This window comes from Leptonychotes weddellii, chromosome 14 (genome assembly GCF_054177405.1).
Source record: "Leptonychotes weddellii isolate Sample4059 chromosome 14, ASM5417740v2, whole genome shotgun sequence".
NCBI classification, from domain to species: domain Eukaryota; kingdom Metazoa; phylum Chordata; class Mammalia; order Carnivora; family Phocidae; genus Leptonychotes; species Leptonychotes weddellii.
Window position 1 is genome coordinate 18,964,349 of NC_138382.1, and position 7,178 is coordinate 18,971,526.

Below are 7,178 nucleotides of genomic sequence, written 5' to 3' on the forward strand. Positions count from 1 at the left end.
ATACAAAGCATGGTCTCAGCCCACAATGGAATTAGACTAGAAATCAGTAACAGAAAGAAGGAGGAAAATCCCCAAATAGTTGAATATTACACAACAATGTTCTGAACAACATATTCATCACAGAGGGAATCTTAAGACAAATTTTAAAATGTTTGAATTAAACAAAAACTGGAAGCAACCAAGATATTCTTCAGTAGGCAAATGGATAAACAAACTGTTAAACATCCAGACAAGGAAATATTAGTCAGTGATAAAAAGAAATGAGCTATCAGGCCACTAAAAGACATGGGTCCCCTTGAATGCATATTGCTAAATGAAGGAAGACAGTGTGAAAAGACAACATACTCTCTGAGTCTAAATATATGATATTCTAGAAAAGGCAAAATATAGAAAAAATAAAGAGATGGGTAGTGGCCAGGGGTTCAGCGTGGGGCTGGGGGATGAATAGGTGCCATACTGGAAACTTCTAGGGCAGTAAAACCATTCTGTATAATAATATGATGGTGAACACATCACATTATGCATTTGTGAAAACCCACAGAATTGTATAACAGGAAGAGTGAACCTTAATGTAACTATTGACTTCAGTTAATAATAATGCTTCAATATTGTTTCCTTAATTGTACCAATTGTCCCACACTAATTAATGCCAGATGTTCACAACTGTGGAAACTATTTGTGGGGGAGATGCAGATGGGGTGAATATGTGAGAATTCTACACATCCTCATTTGTTCTGTAAATTTAAAACTGTTTTGTTTTAAAACAGTAGATTAATTAAAAAATAAGGTTTGCATGTGTTGAGTGTAAAAAAAATTGGAGAACCATTTAGAATAAAGGCAAGGAGACCAATTAGAAAGCTATTAATTAAGGTTAAGTTAGAGAATGATGGTGGTGGTTTGAAATAAGGTAAGAGTGATGAGGATGGAATGACATTGAAAAAATTACTGTGAGGAGGGGAACAGAGAGAGAGAAATTTTAAAAGGGTGGGTGGGAAGAGGTGACAGGTAAGAAGAGACAAGTAGATCCCTCAAGATTCTGGCTTAGCAAAACAAATCTTCAGCAATCAGTACACACTATTGTACTAGAAAGAAATACCCATGGGTATTTTAGGAATTCATCTTGCTAAGAAGCAACGAATATTGCTAGTAATATCACTAAAATTAATAGATTGGAACTCTTTTTAAATTTTCTATGGAATTTCAAAGGCTTACAGCAACTTAATATTCTATCATTGATGATGGAAGATTCTTAACACAGAACGGTGTCGAAACCATTTGCCTTTGTAGTCAGACCTTATACAACATGGATTTGCATCAGTTCTACTCATGCTGGGTACAGTAGAATTAACTGATATTGATCACATTGGCAATCCTGTAAAAATCAGTCTTGCCATTTAGCAATGGTAAGACAGTTACCTGGGATTTCAAGATGGGATGTACGTTGTGGGGTAACAGCAACACCTCCTTAAGCTTCATGTCTCTTTTGTCTTTGCTCACACTCCTGTTGTCAAACCTGTGATGAATGAAGAGAACAGATTTATTGGAATGTTTTCCTGTCATATAAGACAAGATATACTGAAATGGATGCTTGAAATAAGACTTGGGTTGTCAGCATCGTATAGCGGCTCAGGCTAAATCCATTATGATTAAGGGCCTTGGCCTTAAAGGTAATTTGCACTAAAAGGTAGGCAAACAGCCAAAAGCTCATAATCCTACTTGCATTTGAGAGACTTGGAAGAGAGAAGAGACAACATTTTCTTTCAGTATTTGTGTGTAGGAAATGCCTGATGTATTTCTCAATCTCTCTGCGCTCGTGTGTGTGTGTGTGTGTGTGTGTGTGTGTGTCTGTCTGTGTCTGTGTGTACACTTACATGTGTGTGACAAGTTAAAAGAAGAGACCCAGTAGAGGTCTATTTGAGCCCCTATTTTTCACTCAATATGAACTATGATATTCGGTAAGAAGAGAGTTAAATTTGGCCACTGTTTTTGGCCTACTGTGAGTAATCCATAGGAACAGAAATAGGGTACATTTTCTTTGAAGGCGTTTATTTGAAAGTTTTGCTCAAATGATCAAATAAGCCATCACAGACATTACCGTGGCTCAGTTTAATCCAACACTGCTGACTTCATAAAAGAGATTTCCTGTAAAGAATCAAGTCAAATTTATTCATCTTTGTAGTTAGATTGCTTAACCAGTTAGGACTGCATTCATTTACATGTAAAGAAAACTCTATTATAATATGGTTTAATTTTGTTCACAGGACACTGAGTCCAGAGATAGCAGCCCCAGGCTGTCCAGCAGGTTGATTATGCCCATGAGGCCCACACAACCTCCCCGTGTGTCCCACCATCCTTACTACGTGCCTTTCCTCTTCCTATTTGTTGACTCATGGTTACAAGAAGGTGCTTCACTCTCAAAATCACATTCTATGAAACAAAAGGCAAAGGCACAAAAAAGAATACATATGAGCTCAAACTGTCTTTTTAAAAATTTGAAAATAGGACAGCAATAGCATTTCCAGAATCCCAATCCAAATGACTTACTACTTACATCTCACTGACTAAGCCTGGGTCATACGACTCCCCATAGTTGCAAGGCCTCTGAGAAGCTTTGCTTTTTCTGATATGGGCACACTGCTGCCCCACGCAAACTTGCGGTCTTGGCAGTCAAGTATTAAGAGGAGAATGTCTCTGGGGTAGACACCCAGCCAGATCTATAGCACTCTTCCCACTCAAACCCCACTGACTTCCTTATTCTCATTTCACATTTTGAAAGTATTCGTCGCACCTTCACCTTTCTGAAGACAACGACACTTCAGGAACAGCTGTTTTCTTGTCTGGGTACTTTGGCAAAAACAGAGAACTATTCTTTCAGATAGGAACCAGGAGTTCTCTAAAGTAACCAAAATGTTCTATGATTCAATTATAACCAAATATAATAGAAAACAAATTCGAATAGAGCCCAACACAGTATTCTACATGTTGTAATTGAGCACAAATGTATTCCTAGTCTCTGGTAATATCTGGTAATATCACTGCATTCCAAAGACCTGCAGCAAATCTGGGTCCCCCGTAGTCACGATCAGTGCAACATCTTAGACTTTGTCACATTTTTGCTATCGTGGGTAAGCTTTAATCCTGTATTTTTAAGAAGCCATGCCTCGTACGTATTATGATTTTTGAGAGATGTTTTTCAACTACATTTATTTATCCTATTTTTTAGATGTCTTCAAATGCAAATATAACTTTTTCTCAGCATAGATAGGAAATATTTCTCACAGGCTTCTCTATTGATTTCAAACCTGTTCCTCAGCTCCAGACTCTACGCATGTTGCCATAAACCCTAGTTAACAAAAGGATTGGTTATGCATTTTACTACAGAATCAAGGGGATTCTTTCCCTCCCCTCCTTCTTTATTAACACTTGTTAATACCAACAAGACAACCTTTAAAACTGAAAAAGATGCAAACTTCTCTATTCTAATTCTAGAACTCAATTCCATAAGACTTAAAGAGAAAATGAAAACAATCTGGTTTTACCATATTCCAGATTAAGTAAGCAGTGGTTCAGCAAAAGCCAAGAGCAGAATAGAGTTTGCTTCTTAAAAAAAAAAAAAAGATTAAAAATTATCTAGCACTCATGTAGTACCCAAACCAGTGGACAGCGTCTCTTTATTTGCATTGGTTAGATCACATTTAGAATGCAAAATATAAAGAGTTTAATTCTGGGATCTGAACAAATAAACAGAATAAGTCCTGAGGCATGGTCAAGATAAGAGGGGCCTGAGAACCACAGCATATAAGAGGGCTAACACTGATTAAGAAGCTGAGAATTTTTGATATGGAGATGGATAACATGGGGTTGGGAGAAGAGGGAAGAGGAGGGGACATGGTACAGGGTAGATAACTAGACACAAAATAGTCATGGGAAAAAGAGAGACTTTTCCCCCCAAGGCAAATGACAGGACCCCCTGCTTAAAACCCTCATTGGTTTCCCATTGTATGCTATCCCTACAACTGCTGCATCCTCATCTTGTCCCACCGGCCTTCATGCCTACCTTGGTCCAGGCACACAGGCTTCCACTGGATCGCTGACATGCCAAACCATTCCTGACAACATTTGTTAGAGAGGACTTTGATGACCACTTTTCTGGAAGAGTAGTCCACCTAACCCCAGGCACTTGCTATGCACCACCAGGTTTATGTCCTTCCCTCTCAGTATTATCTTCTGTATTTCTTTGTTGACTTGTTTCTTCTTTGTCTCTGCACTAGAACCTATGATCAGTGAGGGCAGAGAATCCTCATGTTTATTCATAGGTGCAACCGTAGGATTTACAATGGTGTTTGGTGCATGGAAGGTGCCCAATAAATACTTACTGGATTAACCAATTGTACCAGAAGGTAGAGTTTTGTTCGATAAATGAAATTACAAGGCAGTAAGTCTTATTTCAAGTGAGGAAGAACAGGATAATAATCTGTGAAGGCAAAAATGCAGTTGTCTCTTGAGGAAGTGTTGGGGGCCAGACCAAAAGGCGACCTACTGTAGATGTTTTACAAGCAAGCTGGAAAACTAGAAAACTGATCTTAAACATTCTTTCCACTATGTGATTCTAGAAATTGACTATGCTGTAAGTTTCTTGAGAGGGAGGACTTTGTCTTACTAGTTTTTATACTCTTGGTGAAATAACTGGCTCAAATTTATTAAATAAAATCATTTTGAACTTAATCAGTATTGTCAATCACACTTAACTCTCTGTGTATCCATCAGGGCCTGGTCAGGACACAGAGGTCGTACCAGTAATTTGCACAGGGAAGAAAGACCTGTTAACTATGCTGGTTCATCATGATAAAATGTGGCTAACAACTGATGGGATAGAAGAGAACTGTAAGGTGAACATAAGCAGCAACTGCAGGGAACCTCCCTCTGGGCTTGGCCATTGGCCAGAACTTAACACTGAGCCACAGGCGAAGAATTTTGTTTGAAGAAATTTGTTTGTTGAGTCCAGCTCCAGTAGCACAATGTAGGACAAAGAAGTGTGGGTTTGGTGCTGAGAAGCAATAAATTAATAACTAGCACACTCTCACTCTTCCAAAAATATTTAAGGCAGCTTTCAAAGAAGCATGTCCTTGAGCAACATAACAAACAAACAAATGTACAGACTAGGAGTCACAGATCTATCAGGGTAGGAAAATTAAGGTGAAACCAGAGGTTTTATGAATACACCAGACACATGCTTTAATGGCTGATACTTGTTTTATACACAGTATTGAACTTAATTCTCACAAAATCCTTGTGAGATAGATATTATCCTTAATTTTACAGATGGAGAATCTCCCGGAAAAGCATGTCACTTTTAAATTACAGGGCCAAAAATGGTTACACACCAAAGTTTATCATTTCCATTATATCAAACTACCTCTTTGGTGTGTAAGGAGTTGAGACAGGATTAAAAAGAAACACATTCAGAATGGAAAGTGCTGTCTTTGTTCTTTATTTTTTTCCTTTTTATCGCTCTGCTATTTTTCATGGGCAAATTTCCTCACCAACTTCCCTAGCACAACGATGCACGAAAACAAGACACGGAGACTCAGCAAGTGTAGAAACAACACAATACACTCAGGTGGGATTAGCACACAAACCCAACACCCTCTTGGGAGCAGTGGAATCCAGTTTTCGCTTTCAAATAAAAAAAAAAAATCAGAAATTCATAGCTATAGATCTCTCCATACTCAAAGCTAAGCTTTCAAACCAGCAAATCAACAATTAATATTTAAAGAAGAAATAAAAGCCAGGTCAGCAGCAAGCAGCCTTTAGAAGTCATCATAGAGACTATCTTTATTGACACTTTCATTTTGTTGACCATTTTTATGTACTTTTATTATAGGATACCTTTAATCATGCACTCAAGAGCATCATTTCAAAACTCCTTTAAGAAAAAGCTAAAAATTTCAGGCACCCTGAATATTTTATTATTCATTAGAATAACTAAACATTGTTATTGTTTAGTGTTCATTAGAAACTAAACAATAATGATGAGTCAATCTTGAGTGTAAGGAGAAAGCAAATGCTCCTATGTGCAAAGAAAATGCCACACAGTGTTCATCTGAGTAAGAGAGACATTGGTTATGATTGTTCAGACTTGCCCAATTTTGTCATTGCTGTGAAAAGCTTACATCCAAAGCAAATTTAGAATTTGTTCTTATCATTGGATTTTTTTGTGTAACTTAAAGACTTTCTAATAATCTTTTTAAATGGCTTCGGCCATCTTTATTGCAATACACAGTGGGTGGGTAATAAACTGTGTAAGGTTGGGCAACTTGACACAAGAAACTAAAGTGTCTAAGATGAGCTGGGACAGGAATGGTGATGAAGAACACAGCAATTGACTTTATGCAAAAGCAAAGGTCTGATAGAAGGAGCAATGAGGCAGATTAAAGGAAATAACGTATGTAAGGGAGTATGCAGGGGTGTGGTCAATTGTAAGGTTGAACCTTCAACCATTTGAGTCACAAAATTTGATAGATGGAGACCTCCTGAGACTGTAGCCAGTTTAGCTTTTTAGAGGTATTAGTTTTTCCTTACTTTAAACTGGTAAGAACAGATACTACCCTTGATCTTAGCTAAAAGGCCAAGAAGTTTTTTTCCCCTTATTTTAAATTTAAGAGAATATACAGCTAGAATAAATGAAAAACTGTTATCAGAGACACATAATCTGCCTCACTATAATTTCATTTTTTCATGTTGCATATTTTTTTACATCATTACAGTCACTATGCCCTTAATAATTCTATTTCCACTTGGATCACATAATACATTTAAATTTTCACCTTAAAAAAATAATATTTTCACATTAAAAAATCATATTCCATCCTACCAATACATCATCTAATTATTAAACCATTTGGTTACTGTTAGTTCACTTCTATATCTTTATAACTTTTAGGCAATTGTATTTTTAAAGAAATTCTAAAATCCAGTGATATTTATTATTTATTTATTTATTTATTTTTAAAGATTTTATTTATTTAATTTTGTGAGAGAGAAAGAGAAGGCGCACAAGCAGGAACAGGGTGTGGGGGGCAGAGGGAAAAGCAGACTCCCCGCTGAGCAGGGAGCCCGACATGGGACTTGATCACAGGATTCAATCCCAGGACTCTGGGACCATGACCTGAGCCAAA

At 37.3% G+C, this 7,178-nt stretch overlaps 1 non-coding gene across 1 annotated transcript; it reads right to left on the reverse strand.

The window, feature by feature from the left end:
* Positions 1-6,452: 6,452 nt before the first annotated feature.
* LOC115940354 (U2 spliceosomal RNA) lies at positions 6,453-6,640 on the reverse strand. Its single transcript, XR_014140274.1, has one exon. It is a non-coding gene; the product is annotated as a U2 spliceosomal RNA (small nuclear RNA).
* Between the last annotated feature and the right edge of the window lie 538 nt (positions 6,641-7,178).